Raw genomic sequence first — 16,760 nt, 5'->3', positions numbered from 1 at the left:
TATGGGGGACTTTTGGGATAGCATTGGAAATGTAATTGAGGAAAATATGTAATAAAAAACATTAAAAATAAAAAAAAGAAATATTAAAAAAAAAAAACACAACTGTGAGAACAAGTCATGGGTATCTTAATTAAACAGTACACAGCAGCATTGTAAAACTCTTACCTACTATTTAGTGTAGTGTATGGCCCTACAACACTTTGCAACTCTGAGGACCTTTGTTCCAACCCCTGGCCCTACATAAAAGGTTGATGACAGTAGTGGCTGCACTTGTCATCTCTGTACTGGGGGGTTGATGATCCCCAGGGTTTACTAGCCAGTCAGTCTAGTCCAACTGGTCAGCTCCATGCTAACGAGATCCTCTCCAAGGAGGTACATTCCTGTATCTGTAAACACACACAAACACACACGCATAATTTATCAATTTTGAAAGTCAATTAAAAGATCCTTAGGCTGGCAGGGGTAGTGTATACCTTTAATCCCAGTTTTAGGGAGGGCAGAGGCAGAGGGATATCTCTAAGTTCAAGGTCAGCCCCAGAACAGCCAACACTGTTAGACAGAAACACTGTCTTGAAAAACAAAGCAGAGCTAGAGAAATGGAAGGCCCGAGTTCAAAGCCCAGAAGCAGCCATGGCAGCGTAAGTGTCTGTCATCCAAGAGCTCTCTCAGAAAGACACAATACCCAGAAGCTCCTAGCTCCCCTAGGCGGGGGATAAAAAAAGCAAAGTAACTAAGGCATCCTGGCACAAACCAAGTCAGAAACAAGGACAGTCACCTGAGCATCTACTCTAAAGTCCAAGGAAGAGCACACACAAGTACATGCGCACACATCATACACACAAGATTACTTTTAAATAATCATGAAGTTCTAGAAGAAAATGAAATGGAAAAATCTATCTCACAACAGGTAATACTTTGTCACCAGAGAAGCTCTGGAATAAATCATAAATTAAAAAGACAGTGCAGCCAGGTATGTTGGCACAGGCCTTTAATTCCAGGGGGAGATAGAGGCAGGTGGATTCCTATAAATTCCAGGACAGTCTGGTCAACATAGTCAGTTCCAGGACAGGCAGGGCTACACCGGGGGACCCTTACTTGCTCCGATAAGTATGCCAGTTGGCACACCTGTTGCTGACAAGCAGAGAGGAGGAACATAAGCAAGCTGAACACACACACACCTCAAAACACTTCAGTTCACAGGAAAAAAATCGACTTCCCTAATTAAAGTTAGTGACTCCCCTTAACTGGTGGCAGTGTGAGAAATGCCCCTGGAAAAACACAAACAAAGCAAACAAAATTAAAAACTTCTACACTGTTCTATTTTGCAAATTAATTGTTCTGGCAAAACCCTTAGAAACGCTACATTTTTTTTTGCATTTATTTATTTTTATTTTTTTCCAAGCCAGGGTTTCTGTGCTGTGTGCTACTGCTGCTCCACATAGAAACACCAATTGTGAACAGCTATTATTATGGATTATGATTGTGTCCACCATGTGTTTACCATAGCAAAATTTCTACTAGGCAAATAAGCAACAAGCTAGCTTGACAATGCCAGTAACCAGCACTCAAGATACTGAGGCAAGAGCAGCCTAGGGCTAGGCCAGCCTGAGCTACATCTGAGAAGCTGGGGGGAGGAGAGGAGAACAAAGAGAAACAGAGCCACACACTGTCTGAGCAGGAGGCTTCCAAAGTCAGAGTGTACTCATCCTGTACAAATAACCTTCAGATATTTAAAAACAAACATACTGGAGCCAGGCACTTAATCCCAGCAGAACCTGATCCATCTGCTTCAATGCAAGTTCTAGTATGGCCTGGGCTACATAGGGATACATTGTCTCAATAAAGGAATAAAGACATTGATTGATTAATAACAGATTTGAAAATATCTGATAATTAAGATTTTAATAATACATTATTATGCAGTTATTTTAAAAACATTTTAGAATACTAAAATGGGGAGCTAGTCATACTATCTAAGTTACAAGAGCATGCAGTGTGCTGGGGAATGCAGCTGGGCATGGTAGTGTGTGCTTAGCGTGATAGTGTGTGCTTAACATGACAGTGTGTGCTTAGCATGCCTGAGGCCCTGAGTTTGACCCACAGCACACACAACCAAAAAGGAAAAATGCAGAAATTAATTAAAAATTAAATCAGGCAGTACTGGTGCATGACTTTCATCCCAGCACTTGGGAGGCAGAGGCAAAGGCAGGCAGATCAAGGTCAGCCTGGTCTACATAATGAGTTCCAGGACAGCCAGGGCTAAGAAACCTTTTCTTGAAAAAACATACTCCTGTAAGTGAGCGTGTGTGTGTGTGTGTGTGTGTGTGTGTGTGTGTGTGTGTATGTGTATGTGTACATAGTGTGTGTGTGTACATATCTATATGTATATAAAGTGATATATTTATAGACTGATCTACCACAGCAAAAGTGAAGTTACAAAGATCACCAGAGTAGTTAAGACTGATTAACATAATACTAAATCTTCATAATGTGTACGTGCAAAATATTCCAACAGAGTACAAAATCAGGTAATTTTTAAAAAGTAAAATTTTAATTTTATGACTTAAATCATTCCAGCCTGATCCTTTCTAAACTACATATCAGTGATTGTTCATACTTTGAGTAACACATCTGTGTGTGTGTGTGTGTATACACACATACATGCACAATGTATGTCAATGCTTCATTTAATTAAAACCAAACTAAAATTTCAAACTTTTAGTACTTGTTTCTAAAATACTAAAGAATCAACCACTGACATTCAGACAATTCATTCATTTTAGTAAACTTAAAATTACATTTACCTTCTAAGAAATACTGCAAAACTGTCCCATCAATATTGAAACTGCATGTTATGTAATTTTCTAGTGCCTCTTATGATGTTCAATATTAATCCATGACACAATTACCCATGCATTCAAACAAAAGTGTTAAGCTTAAATACATAAACTCAAGTACTAGGAATACAAAATGGGGTGAGGGGGAACCACCTCAGAAGCATCAAAGTCTCAAAAAGGCTGAACTGCCTTCATTCCTGGTACAAGACAACAGAGGCTCAAGATTCCCATTACATCAACTTTAGCCCTGCTAGCTACAGGAGGAGAAGACTTCCTTCCCCATCCTTCCATTCCAGGGCATATGTCACAGCATTTAAAAAAAAAAAAAAAAAAAAAAATCAGCCCAAAATGTTCCTTTCAATTATATCCTATTATTTCTAAGAATATTTGTTTCAGGTAATAGAGATAGCCCAAACCAATCGACATTATAACAGCACTTATTTTGACAATAGACTGATTTAAACTTGGGTTACATAAGCAACCAAAAAAGCGACTGTACAAATGAATGACAGATGTTTATGAAAACACAAGTTTTTAGACTAGTAAGAAACAACGGGTAGAATAACAAAATTATATTAAATTATACATATATTGACCCAATTGTGCTACATACAACTGAAATTTAGTGGCATCACAACTTTAATCAGTAGCACACCCATAGTTATTTTAAGAAACTAAAACCAGGACATATGCACCTAAAACATATTTAAAGTGTACATCATACACATATACTACAGTGCACATATTTTTTCAAAAACTCAAAATGTTTAATTGATTCCCTTAATGAATAAGGGCCTCAATATAACTTGGAATATTTGTAAAATTCTTCATCAAAAAATGGTATGATAATAGCTTATACGTCATCCCAAAATAATGAGAAATCGTGTTCACTAATTTTCTTTAACATTTCTCTAACTGAAAAAACAGTAAAACTAAAAACATGAAAGACTCAAGTGTTTGGATTAAAACTTCATTCACTTTGGATGAAATATTTCTTTTAAAAAAAAGAAAGATATAATATCTGAGAAAATTGAGATTTCAACCTAACTTGTACATCCTTTTCTTGTCCTCTCAAACAATTCAAAAATAAAAGTTTCTATTTTGTAAACATTGCACATCCAAAAGCGAACCGGTAAAAACAGGGTTAAAAATGTATTTACAAAAGTGCAGCTGAAGTAAATGCACTTCCCCCGAGAGCACCACTAGGTGCCGATCTTATCTCCCTAAATGGAACGCGAATCCAGAAATACCTAACTAAACGCGAAATTATAATCGAGAACCACAAGAGGCAATTTGTACCAAAATATCAAGTCTGCACCGGTGAAACCGTGAGAGAAATAAAGGATTTTAAGGTGCGGGTAGATGTAAGACACGAGAGAAACGTTTTCCTCGGAAAATGTGAAAAGAAGAGGCACGAGACGAAACCCCCTCGAGAATGAGTAAATTAAATCTAGAACCCAAATGGCGTCCAACAAGAACATTAGCTCTTGAAAATGAATATTGCGCCTGCGCAGCCACCGCCCGGCCAGCTGCTCAACTGCAGCTAGAGCCCGACCCCAAGCGATCACGTGCTCCCATGCAGCGCCCGCCCGCAGCTTCGCAACCGCGCAGGCGCACACTCAACTCCCGCAGCCGCCATAATGCGGTCTTGACTCTTCCGAAATACAATAGTCATTTCGCCGACAGTGGTTAGAACAGCCCCTGGCACTCGCGTATACCTTCGGGGGCGGGAGGTGAGAGCCTGGGACCCGAGTTCCTTCCTACGCAGCCGTCCCGTGCAGCCGTCCCGGACGCTGCCGTCTCAGCCGTGCGCTCCACTCGCCGCCACCGCAGATTCAAAAACAAACCCGCTTCTCCCCAGCACGCGCCGGGGCCGTTATGCAAATAGCTGGGGGCGGAGCTTCGTGGGCACACTATGTACTCCACCCACTGCGCGATCGGCCAATGAACGTGCGCGATGCCTATTCTCCATGCAAATCTCCTGGTTTTTTATTTGAATGAGGGATTTTTGGCCACGCCTCCTGCCTTGAAATTGTAGCCCGTCTGCGGTGGTGGCGCTGCCGTCTTTTCAATCGCATCCGGAGGTGATATTTTTTTCCGGTTGGCTTTTTCTTTTTTATCCTGGAGGTGTTTGCGGTTTTTTTATTTTTTAATTTTTTAACTTTTTTTTTTTTTTTTTTTTTTTATGGAGATTTTCCTCAGTGGCCACCCCTCCATGAGACTTGAGAAAAAAANTTTTTCCGGTTGGCTTTTTCTTTTTTATCCTGGAGGGGTTTGCGGTTTTTTTTTTTTTTATTTTTTTATTTTTTTTTTTTTTTTTTTTTTTTTGCATGGAGATTCCTCAGTGGCCACCCCTCCATGAGACTTGAGAAAAAAAAGTAGGTGAGTGTTTAAAAAGCGGTAAGATTTTTTTCCATAAGTCTAGAGAACCTAGAGTACGGTAATTTATTCGGAAAAAAAAAATTTTTAATTTTTATCTTTTTTTGTTTTGTTGAGGAAGATTCGTGCAGTTTAACTCAGTCTAGCCATTGAACTTGACACGTAGCCCACACTGGTCTGGAATTTGAAATCTATGGGCCTCAAACTCTGTCAAAGTGTTACAGGTATCACTTAAAGTTCACTAAATTAATTGTGTTAATCATCAAGATGTGGAGATGAACATCTTTTGGGGAGGGTATCCTGTAAGAGAGCAAGCAGTACCAATCATACCCTCACACCTCATAAATTCACGTGTCTCTGAAATAGAGATAATAATCACTGTTCCGACAAATTGAGAGAAGCTAGAATGAAGAAAAGATTCTAAATATGTTTTGTAAATCAGTAAGAGCCAGAAAAAATAATATTAGGTAGAAAGTTTAATCCCTTAAACTTAATTTCTCCCTTAAAGTATTTGTTCAATAGTAACTTACCCAATCAGTAAGTTAGGTAGCTGTCAGTGCTGAGGAAATCTACACTCCCATGAGCAGCTGTGGCTCAATTCCCAGAAGCACTCAGGGAGATGAGGCAGGTCTTGAGAGAACAAGGACAACCTGGGGCCACATGCTCCCAGATCATCTGGAGCTTGAGACTCTCTCTCCAAAGAAGCTCACAGCTTTTATTATTGTTCTATACTTGACAGTTCAACTAGGACGTTAAACAGGCAAACCCAAGGAAATTGAAATTCAAGAAACAACTACCGGGGTCATAAAATGTGATACAGTGTCCCCGCAAATCCAAGACTTGAAGGCCAGCCTGGTTTACAGATCTAGTTTCAGGATACCCAGGGCTATATAGAGAAACCCTGTTTCCAAAAAAGGGAAAAGGAAAAAGGTGAGTGTTTTTTATAGATGTAATTAAGATTCTAGATTGATTTTGAGTTCAAAGAGAGTATCTGGAGTAGACTTGACTTAATCTAACAAGAGGCCTTGAAAGGGGAAACACCCAGTTGAGAGTGGTGCCACCCACACTTGGGTGGCAGCAGTAAGTAAGCCTGTCTCTGTGAGTTTAAGCCAGCCTGGTCTACAGAGTGAGTTCTAAGACACTAAGACATCCTTGACTACAACAGAGAAACCTTGACTCCAAAAAAAAAAAAAAAAAGGAAGGAAGGAAGGAAGGAAGGAAGGAAGGAAGGAAACAGAAGAGAAAGGAAAAGAAAGGTAGAAGAGGAAAGGAAGGAAAGAAAGAGCAAAAGAAAGAAAACATCAGCCCCATGTTCCTGCTCCAGCCCCAGAATTCCTGTGATAGACCTGGGCATGTTGATTAGAGGCAGATTGGAAGGACATTGTACTAAAGCCACGGAGTGTGGAGAACTCAGTGAGCTGTTAACGTAGAAACTAGAGAGACAAGAATGTTGAGAGCAGTGCAGACGACGGTGGCCTGGCTTGTGACGTTTCAGAGGGAAGCAAAGACTCAACCAAGCCGTTTGTGTGAAGAATCTGTGGTGTATAATGAGCTAAAGCTGAAGAACCAGCTGTGATTAACAAGAGACCAGAACTTTGTTCTTCCAGGGCAGTGGCCGATGGACTGCCCCCGCATCATTGAGGTGAAATCTTGTGGGAAGTGTTTCCTCAGGACCAACACACAAGAGATGTATGTCAGAGCTGGGCAAGGTTGTGCTGCCTCATTCTGTCACCCAGGTGAGCCTCCATGTCAGTCTTGGCGAATCAAACCTAAGTTCTCCAGAAGAGCAGCCAGTTCTGAACAACCAGGACAATCAGTGAACCATCTTTCCACCCACATGTGCCTACTCCTGCCTAGTAATGGATCGTCTGAGACCAGATCATGCCCACTAGCCTACCCTCTAGAACATCAAAATTCATGGTTTCCACAAGATCAGATGCCAAGCAGGTGCAAGCATCCCTGGCCCTGTAGATACAGGCCAGCTGCAGGGGTGAAGGTCCCTCTAAGGCTGACTTTTGTGGACCTCAGTGGTTCTCTGAGTGCAGGAATGCCAGCGATGGTCCAGATGAGTGCGAAGAGAGGGAGGAAAACAAAACAAAACAACCTTATCAAAAGCTCAACAGCCTCAGCACCTCAAACTGCTTGCATCTGAGCATAAAGAGCATACGCAGGGGTCTACAGAAGTCAGAAGACAAGCCCCCTGGTCTGAATATAGATTTCTGGTCTGCAGGAAGCCCCCGGGGCTCTTCGTTCTTCCTCTGGGCTTCTGCAGGCCAGTGGGCTACAGAGCCAGCCTTGGCTGTTTTCTGGTTGATTGTATAAAGAGGAAGTGAACAACCAAAAAGACGTTTGTAGGGGATTTGTAAATTTCCATGGGGTTTTCTCTTTGTGTGTGTGGAGGAGTGATATTTAAAGATTTAAATATTAAATGTATGTGCTGAGCCCAGAGCATGTACAAAGCCTTTAAGACTGAATAAAAGGGACTTATTTTTTAAGTTTTTAAATTGTTTTGTTATGACCAATTTTGTGAAGGCTTCCCCTACATTTTCTTATTTCTGGTTTTAGTTTCAAGGCTTGTGTCTGTTTATCCTTAATCCATTTCAAGGTATTTTTCTTTAATTTTCTACCACTAAGCCACATGCCCAGCCCTTTCTTACTTTTTTATTATTTTTGTTGATTGGATCTTTGTTTTTTTTTTTTTTTAATTTTTGCAACAAATCCCACAATGTTCTACAGGCTGCCTTAAAGTCAGTGAGGCTCAGGCAAGCCTTGAACTTGAAATCCTCAGCCTTCCAGATCTCTGGGATTGCAAACATGGGCCAGCAGTCCTGATGAGTTGAAATTTTTATACATAGAGTCAGGAGTCTGAACTGTATCCTTCTGTGAGTAGATCCCAGTTTTCTATGGCTTGTGATAGAAAACAAAACAAACAAAAAATATTTTTGCCACTTTACCAAGTGAGCCGCCATTTTATTACTGACAGTGTCACTGTTCTTTCACATTTAGGCAGATCAGAGAACTAAATTTAAAGTCTCATCAGGACCCTGGACCCACTTCTGGAGCCAATGATGGTATCCACTAAGGATTTGGTAAGACGATTGGACACTCTCATGAGTTCTGGGGTACCTACCTGCCTTTAGAACTGATGAAACAGTAATCCACTCCAGTTAGCTAGACCAAAAGGGAAAGAGTCACCAGCTAATTACACAGAAACATGAGGTCCAGTCCTCGCTTAAGTGGAATAGCAAAAGGGATGTATTGCTTCTGTTGTCTCCACTCCTTGTGAACAGTCACCCATCTGTTGGTTGCTTGCTTGTGGTTATGGTTACTCAAACAGATTTGGCAGCTAAGAGAGCTAAAGGTAAAATGAAGGAGACAGCATGACCCAGAAAGTGCCAATCTCCCTGTTACCACATCTGAGAAAGAGAACTGCTAGGGCTTTGCTTCCGCCTCCCTGGTTTCATCAGATCCTCTTCTGGACACTCTAACACTGAAAACTATAGGAAGCCAAAATATGAAATCGTAACTCTAGATTAAATAAGTTGAACAAAGGTCTAACCACAAATACTTACACCTGACTTGATTTCACTGCCCAGACATCGGGCCTTAACTCATGAAAAGGGCCAATCAATCATGATCATACAGCCTCATTCTTTAAAGATAGTCACAACCCTTCACTTTGCTCTTCTCCGAATCCCCAAGAGATGCTGTTTCAGGTTACTGTGTGTGTGCCTGGAGCAATCAGCAGCAGAACCTCACTGTGCTCGCAAGGACTTCATAGTGGCTGTGGTGGTTGGGATAAGCATGACCACTCCCCCACCCCCCAGGCTCACATGTTTGAATATTGGTCCCCACTTGGTGGAACTATTTAGGAAGGACTGGGAGGTATAGCCTTGTTGGAAGATGTGTATCATACGGGCTGGATTTTGAGGCTTTAACACCCTCCAGCCATCATCTCTAATGAACTATGCCTGCTATTTTGAGCTGGAATGTAAGCTCTCAGCTGTTGCCCCAGCATAGTGCCTACTTCTCCACTGCCGTGCTCCCTACCTAGGATGGGAGTGGACGCCGATCCCTCTGAAACCATGAACCCAGGTAAATACTGCTTTTATTAATTGCCTTGGTCATGGTGTTTTATCACAGCAATTTAAAAGTACCTAAGACAGCTGTTATAGTGGTTTTAATGGAAATGGCCCCTTAAGCTCATAGGGAGTGGCACTATTAAGAGGTATTGCCTTATTGAAGTAAATACGGGGTTTTTAGAAGAATTGTGTCACTGGAGGTAGGCTTTGCAGTTTCAAATAATCACACCGAGCTCAGAGTCCCTCTCTTCCTGCTACCTGCTGATGTGGATGCAGAACTCTCAGTTCTTTCCCCAGCACTATGACTGTATGCCACCATGCTTCCTGCCATGACAAAAATGGACTACACATCAGAACTGTAAGCCAGCCCAAATTGAATGTTTTCCTTTGGAAGAGTTGCTTTGGTCGTGGTGTCTCTCCACAGCAATAGAAACTAAGCCAGTGGCCAAGAATTTCTTTTTAATGGAGTAAGACGTAAATAGAAGGAAGCACTTGAGGAAGTGTATTAGTTATTTTCTGTTGTGTGATGCAATAGCATAACTGGAAGTATCATTTTGTTCTGTTTTGTTTTGTTTTGTTTTGTTTTGTTTTGTTTTGTTTTGTTTTTCGAGACAGGGTTTCTCTGTATAGCCCTGGCTGTCCTGGAACTCACTCTGTAGACCAGGCTGGCCTCGAACTCAGAAATCCACCTGCCTCTGCCTCCCAAGTGCTGGGATTAAAGGCGTGCGCCACCATCTTAAGGAAGAGTATAGTTTGGCTTGCAGTTCCAGCAGACTAGCTGTTCATAGTCACACAGGAGGAAGGAGTAAAATGGTGAAAGACTTCATCTCAATTGCAAACAGGAAACAGAGAGCAAGCAGTAAGTGGGCCAAGACTATAAAAGCTCAAAGCATCAAAGCAGGTCCCAGTGTTGTACTTCCTCCAAGGCTGCCTCTTATAAAGGTTCCACCACAGTATCATCAAATGTCCACAAACAGCACCACCAGATTAGGAGCAAGTATACAAATACGCAAGCCTAAACGAGACATTTTTCATTCCTACTATAACTGAAAGCCTAATACACACCAGCGTTCATTTTCTGCATTTCCCAAAAATGGTAGTGTGAATGAGAATTACCTTCATAGGCTCATGAATTGGAATGCTGAACATTTGGGGGAAAGGATTAGGAGTTGTGGCCTTGAAGGAGGTATATCACTAGGAGGTAGACCTTGAGGTTTGAAAAATCCACACCAGGAGCTGGAGAGATGGCTCAGTGGTTAAGAACATTGACTGTTCTTCCAGAGGTCCTGAGTTCAATTCCCAGCAACCACATGGTGACTCACAACCATCTGACATCTGATGTCATCTTCTGGTGTCTCTGAAGACAGCAACAGTATACCCACATACATGAAATAAATAAATAAATTGAAGAAGGAGAGGGAGGGGGGGGAGGGAGATAGGGAGAGGAGGGGGAGGGAAAGTCATCCACACCAATTTGCAGATCAAATGTAAGCTCTCTGCTATTGCTCCTGCACCATGTTGGTCTGCCTCTTACCAGGCTCCCAGTCTTGTTGATAGAGAGTCACACTCTGTCTTAGTGTGTGACTAAGACACTGATCTATTGATAGAGACTCCATGACCAAGGCAACTCTTATAAAAGAAAGCATTTAAGCCTTTAATTGGGGGCTTGCTTACAGTTTAGAAGGGTAGTTGATGATATTTATAGAAAGAAGCCGATGGGTGTGGCACTAGAGCAGTAGTTGAGAGCCTTATATCCTGAGCTGTAGACAGCCAGCCAAGAATGAGGCCTGGCATAGGTTGTTGAAACCTCAGTGCCCTGTACCTTTAACACACCTCCTCCAACGAGGCCACACCTTCTAATCCTGTCCAGTTTCACCACCTGAGGACTAACCATTCAGACACAGGAGTCCACAGTGGTGTGGCGTCATCATTCAAACAACCACACCCTCAGAAACTGTTAGCAAGCCCTTCATTAAATGCTTTCTTTCATAGGTTGCTTTGGTCATGGGATTTCATCACAGAAGTAGAAAGTTAACTAAAACACCAACTGTAGATGAAATGTGACTATGTATGTGGCTGCACCACTTTCATGCTGCTTTGCCTTCTGTGTCCCTCACACCATGAGCCAAAAAAAGCCCTTCAGACTTTAAATCGCTCCATGTCAGGTATCTTGTCACAACAATAAGAAGGTAACAAATACACATATCAATCATCTAATTAAATTACTTTTAATTTTAATATGTTGAGAATGGACATACAAGTTCATTACTGGATAATTGTCTCATGAGACCCTGTGTTCATCCCCAAGTACAACTAATTACTTAAAAAAAAATAAAAGTTTAAGATGTAAAATAAGTTACAAGAAGGATATTTGGCTATACTCAAACCATCTCTGGTTTAAATTTCCTTCTTTTAATTTCTGTGAAAGACACAGTAGATACACAGAGAACTCCATTAGAAATACAAAGCTGGGAGTTTATAACATAGATAGACTTGGAAATCATGGTTATTCTTCGAGGATATAAGGCATAATAAAATAGAAGTCAAACCAGACCTTGGGAAATATCAATATTTATGAGCCAGAAAGAAAAGAGTAGTTAATTTCATTTATTTGCTTTATTTAGTTTTTGCCTTTTCTAAAAACTTGAAGAAAATTGTCTCATTTAATCTTCACAGCAATCTTACAAGGAACAGACTACTGCTGTCCTTGGTTTAAATCCTGCCCAAGGCTATACAGTTATTTAATGATAGAACTAAAGTTTAACACAAAAAGAACAACAATAAAAAAAACAAAAACAAAAAACAGTCCTGGACTACTGCATCATTCAAATTAAATCTGTTCATTGAAAATTCTACATTTAGTGATATGACAGGTGTCATTTTTATAAGGTTCTCTGTATACTCTTTTTTTTTTTTTTTAAGATTGGATAAATGGTACTTTGATTTTTTTTTCTTTATTCTTGGGAATTTCATATGTGTGAACAGTGAAATATCATATCCACACAACCCATTGCCCTACTCTATCTATCTATCTATCTATCTAAGTCCAGCTACTGCATGGGCATGGGGCCATCCACTGTAGCATGAAAAACCCATACACACCAAAGAATTCTCCCTCATCCAGGCGCTGCCAGTGGCCAGCGGCTTCCCAGGAAGCGCTGGGGACTGGAGAAGCCTCTCCATTGTTCGCATTCATTCCATAGCCATGTTGAAACTCTGACCCAAAACAACCTAGAGGAGGAAAGGATTTCTCGGCTTCATTTGCAGGTTATGCTCTGCTAGCTTCAGAATGCAGCCCAGGATCAGCTGCCCAGAGAATGGTGCCACCCACAATGGTCTGCACCCTCCTACATCAAGGAACAATCACGAAAGCTCTCACAGACATGCCACAGACTAACCTGATAAAAACGATTCAATTGGAATTCTTTTTTTCTGGTGATTCTAGGCTATGTCAAATTGAGGAGTTAATGCTAATTAGGACATGCATCTAGATTGGGATTTTGGTTGGCTTGGTGTTTGCAGGTCTTGCATAGATAACCAGGGCTGCCAGGAGTTTAGGAGAATAATAATAACCGTATCACTTCTACAAGACAACATTTCAAAGCTCTTGTCCCCATCCTCTGGCTCTTACATTTTTTCTGCCTCTCATGCACTTTCCCATGCACCTTGGGGTGAAAAGCTTAAATCCAGGCATTGTGCACGCCTTCAGTCCTAGCATTCAGGAGAACAGAACCATGCAGATCTCTTGGGTTCAAGGTCAATCTACAGAGCAAGTTCTAGGACAGCCAAGCTTAGGCAGTGAGGGAGTTGGAAAACAGGAAGCTGGTAAAAGAATAAGGGGAGCCATATTCCATCCCCAGCAAGCAGTGGAACTTGGCAGCTTTGGCCATGTGGCTCTGAATTTAGAGTCCAGAATGGAAGGGACTACTGGGACAATCGATGCTGGTTACCTGGAGCTAAAAATTAGCAGTCATTAAGAAGAGACCAGCATCACCGAGGTGAAATCTTCTCAAAAGTGTTTTCTGAGAGCACGAAGAAGCTGTGTTCCAGAGATAGCCAAGGTTGTACCTTGTGCTGCAGCTGTACTTGTTAATATGTAAGAATAACCCAGGTGGTACTGGTTTTGAAGATATGAGGGAGTCGTGGAGAGCAGCTGAGGCTTGGCACTGTGAGAGGCCAGGGAAGGCCATTGGTGAAGGTGAGGCCTCAGTTGCAGTTGATGGCCTTGGACCAAAGGGGTCATGCAAAGAAGTTGCAGCAGAAGGCTCCACCATATTGGAGATGCCAGTACTGTGGGATGACCACAAAGAACAGCAGCGGCAGTGGAGTGGACCAACCTGAGCCTCGAGCACTAAAGAGGGAACAGCTGGAGAACCCTTTGGAGGAGCCCAGAAGATCATGTGCCGATCCCAGACATTGGAACAGGAAGCTGTGAAGTTGAAGTTGGAGACCCCAAGACATTAAAGATAACCAAAACTGTAGGATACTATATGAGTTGGGGTTTTCTAGAGTCACAGATTGTATGACTAGGCTCTATATGCTAAGGTAATTTGTTGTGACTAATTGCAGTCTGTAGTCCAACTCCCCAACAATGGTCAGCTGTGAATGGGAAGTCCAAGGATCTAGGAGTTGCTCAGTTCCACAAGGCTAGTTGTTTCAGCTGGTCTTCTGTAGAAGTAGATTCCAACAGGTGTGCTGTGCAAGTAAGTGCAAGCAGGCGAAGAGGAGAGAAGCTTCCTTCTTCCAATGTCCTTATGTAGGCCTCCAGCAGAAGGTGTGGCCCAGATTAAAGGTGGAAATCACCACTCCTGGATTTGGGACTTGTTTTGTCCCAGGTTGACCTTGATCTGCTTGCCTTAGAGTCCTGGGATTAAAGACATGCACTACCTTGCCTGGGCCTAAGCTTTTCATAGCCACTATGCCTCAAGATCTCTATGCCAAGATCAAGATCAGAAATTTGTGTCTGGCAGCCTCAAGATCTGGATCACAAGTGAGCCCTCCAACTCTGGATTGTAGTTCATTCCAGATATATTCAAGTTGACAACCAGGAATAGCCATTACAGATACCTGTGGAGGTAAGCTGCTAACAGGACCAGCCCAGGAAAACAAAGATGAAAAAGGAGTTGGAGGTCTAAAGACTACTTTGACTTTGAACATGGAGATGCACAGTTTGGAGTTTGCTGTTTTCCTGTCTTGCTTTGGAGATTACAGTTAAGTGGTCAGAAGAATCTCAGAATAGACTTTAAATGTTGGACTTCTAACATTGTTGAGACTGCTGTCGACTATGGAGACTTTGGAAGTTGGACTACATGTGTTTTTTATTATACTATGCCTGGATATGGCCCCCATGGACTTAAGTATTTGAAGAAGCCTATGGGGGCCAGGGAGTTGTAATGTGGTTTGAATATGCTTGGCCCAGGAAGTGGCACTATTAAGAGGTATGGCTTTGTTGGAGGAAGTGTGTCACCGTGGGAGTGGGCAATGAGACCCTCCTTGTAACCACCTGGGAGCCAGATGTAGAACTCTTAGCTCCCTCTGCATCATGCCTGCCTGGATACTGCCATGTTCCCACCTTGATGATAATGGACTGAATGTCTGAACCCATAAGCTGGTCCCAATTAAATGTTGTTCTTAAGAGAGTTGCCTTGGTCATGGTATCTCGTCACAGCAATGCAAACCCTAACTGTGATGGTTTGTATATCCTTGGACCAGGGAGTGGCACCATCTGAAGGTGTGATCTTGTTGGAATAGGTGTGACCTGGTTGGAATGGGTGTGTCACTGTGGGTGTGGGTATAAGATCCTCACCCTAGTTTCCTGGAAGTCAGTCTTCCACTAGCAGCCTTTGGATGAAGACATAGAACTCTCAGCTCCTCCTGTGCCATGCCTGCCTGGATACTGCCATGCTCCCACCTTGATGGTAATGGACTGAACCTCTGAACTTGTAAGCCAGCCCCAATTAAATGTTGTTTTTTATAAGACTTGCTTTGGTCATAGTGTCTGTTCACAGCAGTAAAACCATGACTAAGACACCTAACTAAGACAGCATGTGTGTTGTAATGACTATTCTTGGTTGTCAATTTGACTACATCTGAAATTACCTAAAACCAAAGTAGCTCAGCACACCTGTCAGGGATTTTCCTTAACTGAATCATTTGAAGTGGGAAGACCACTTTTAATCTAGATCTTTTGAGATGGGAAGATCCACCTTAAATCTGGTACATACCTTTTACTGGTGCTTGTATAAAGGACATAGACGTAAGCCCTTGTGGTTTGCCTGCTTGCCCTCACTCTTGCTTGCCAACTCAAATGAAAATGTCTTAGAAATAAGCAAAAAAGGATCTGGGAGCCGGGCGTGGTGGCACACGCCTTTAATCCCAGCACTCGGGAGGCAGAGGCAGGCGGATTTCTGAGTTCGAGGCCAGCCTGGTCTACAAAGTGAGTTCCAGGACAGCCAGGGCTACACAGGGAAACCCTGTCTCGAAAAAAAAAAAAAAAAAAAAAAAAAAAAAAAAAAAAAGGATCTGGGAGCAGCTCATTGGAATAGTGCTTGCCTAGCATGCACAAAGCAAAGGACCTGGCTCTGAGCAGTACATAATGCACTATGAGGTAGGAGAAGGGGCAGTTATGGAAACCAAAAGCAGATGATCTTCCGAGGCTATTTCATATATCACTAGGCTTAAAGTCCATTTATATTGGAGTGTATGGCAGATCTTTTTGGATTTATTTATTTATTTATTTGAGATAGGGTCTCTCAGTATAGCACCAGCTAGTTTGGAATTCACTATGCAGATTCACAGAGAGCTTCTTTCCAGATTTGTTATGTAGCAGTTTCTTCCAAGTTTAAAACATTCCATTCTGCAGGGAAGCTCATTAAGACAGTAACAGCTCAAAACAGTTTCAGGAAGTCCCTGAAATTAACCAGATTCTCTAAGTCCCTCCCCTTCAAGAATGGATAAGCAGAATCCTCTGCAGAGTCATTCTCTGAAAGGCCTAGCAGGCACATGGTAGAAGGAAAGAATTGATTAGTAGAATTAGTCCTCTGGCCTCCACACATGTATTAGGTAGGGTTTCCTTTGTCTGTCTGTCTGTCTTTCTGCACACACCTGAGCGTGCATGCACACATACTCGCGCGCGCATGCGCACACGTGCACACGTGCACACGCACACACGAGATTAGAATGTTTACAGGCTGAGATCCAGCTAGTCCAACAATGGCTCTCTATCAGTGGAAAGTTCAAGAATCCATTAGTTGTTCAGCTCACAAGGCCGAATGTCTCTCTCTGATGGTCTTCTGTCTATGTCGAAATTCTGAAGAATGTTGGCTCAGATAATGGAAGGAGAATGAGCAAGTTACCATAGCAACACCACTGAGGAAATTGCTCCTACTCATCCTTGTAACATTAAGACCCCACAATGTTTGCTGAGCTTTGGTGGTTTTGATACCCATTTGCTGCTAAACAC

At 42.1% G+C, this 16,760-nt stretch overlaps 1 protein-coding gene and 1 long non-coding RNA gene across 3 annotated transcripts in view; one reads left to right on the top strand and one right to left on the bottom strand.

Moving 5' to 3' along the window:
* Atf7ip (activating transcription factor 7 interacting protein) overlaps nt 1-4,838 on the bottom strand; it is an 88,307-nt gene extending 83,469 nt beyond the window's left edge. Inside the window, exon 1 of the mRNA XM_021165001.2 lies at nt 4,556-4,838. The gene's annotated coding sequence lies outside the window, so the exon portion shown is untranslated. The remainder of the gene's footprint in view (nt 1-4,555) is intronic.
* A 336-nt stretch (nt 4,839-5,174) lies between these two features.
* The window catches only part of LOC110296983, a 34,487-nt gene continuing 22,901 nt past the window's right edge, over nt 5,175-16,760 (top strand). For both annotated transcript variants that reach the window (XR_002378232.1, XR_002378231.1), the window contains exons 1-2: nt 5,175-5,219; nt 8,223-8,305. This is a non-coding gene — a long non-coding RNA (uncharacterized LOC110296983). The remainder of the gene's footprint in view (nt 5,220-8,222; nt 8,306-16,760) is intronic.

The sequence above is a fragment of the Mus caroli genome, chromosome 6 (genome assembly GCF_900094665.2).
Source record: "Mus caroli chromosome 6, CAROLI_EIJ_v1.1, whole genome shotgun sequence".
NCBI lineage: Eukaryota > Metazoa > Chordata > Mammalia > Rodentia > Muridae > Mus > Mus caroli.
Note: the sequence above shows the minus strand (reverse complement) of the source record. Positions and strands in the feature narration are given on the sequence as shown.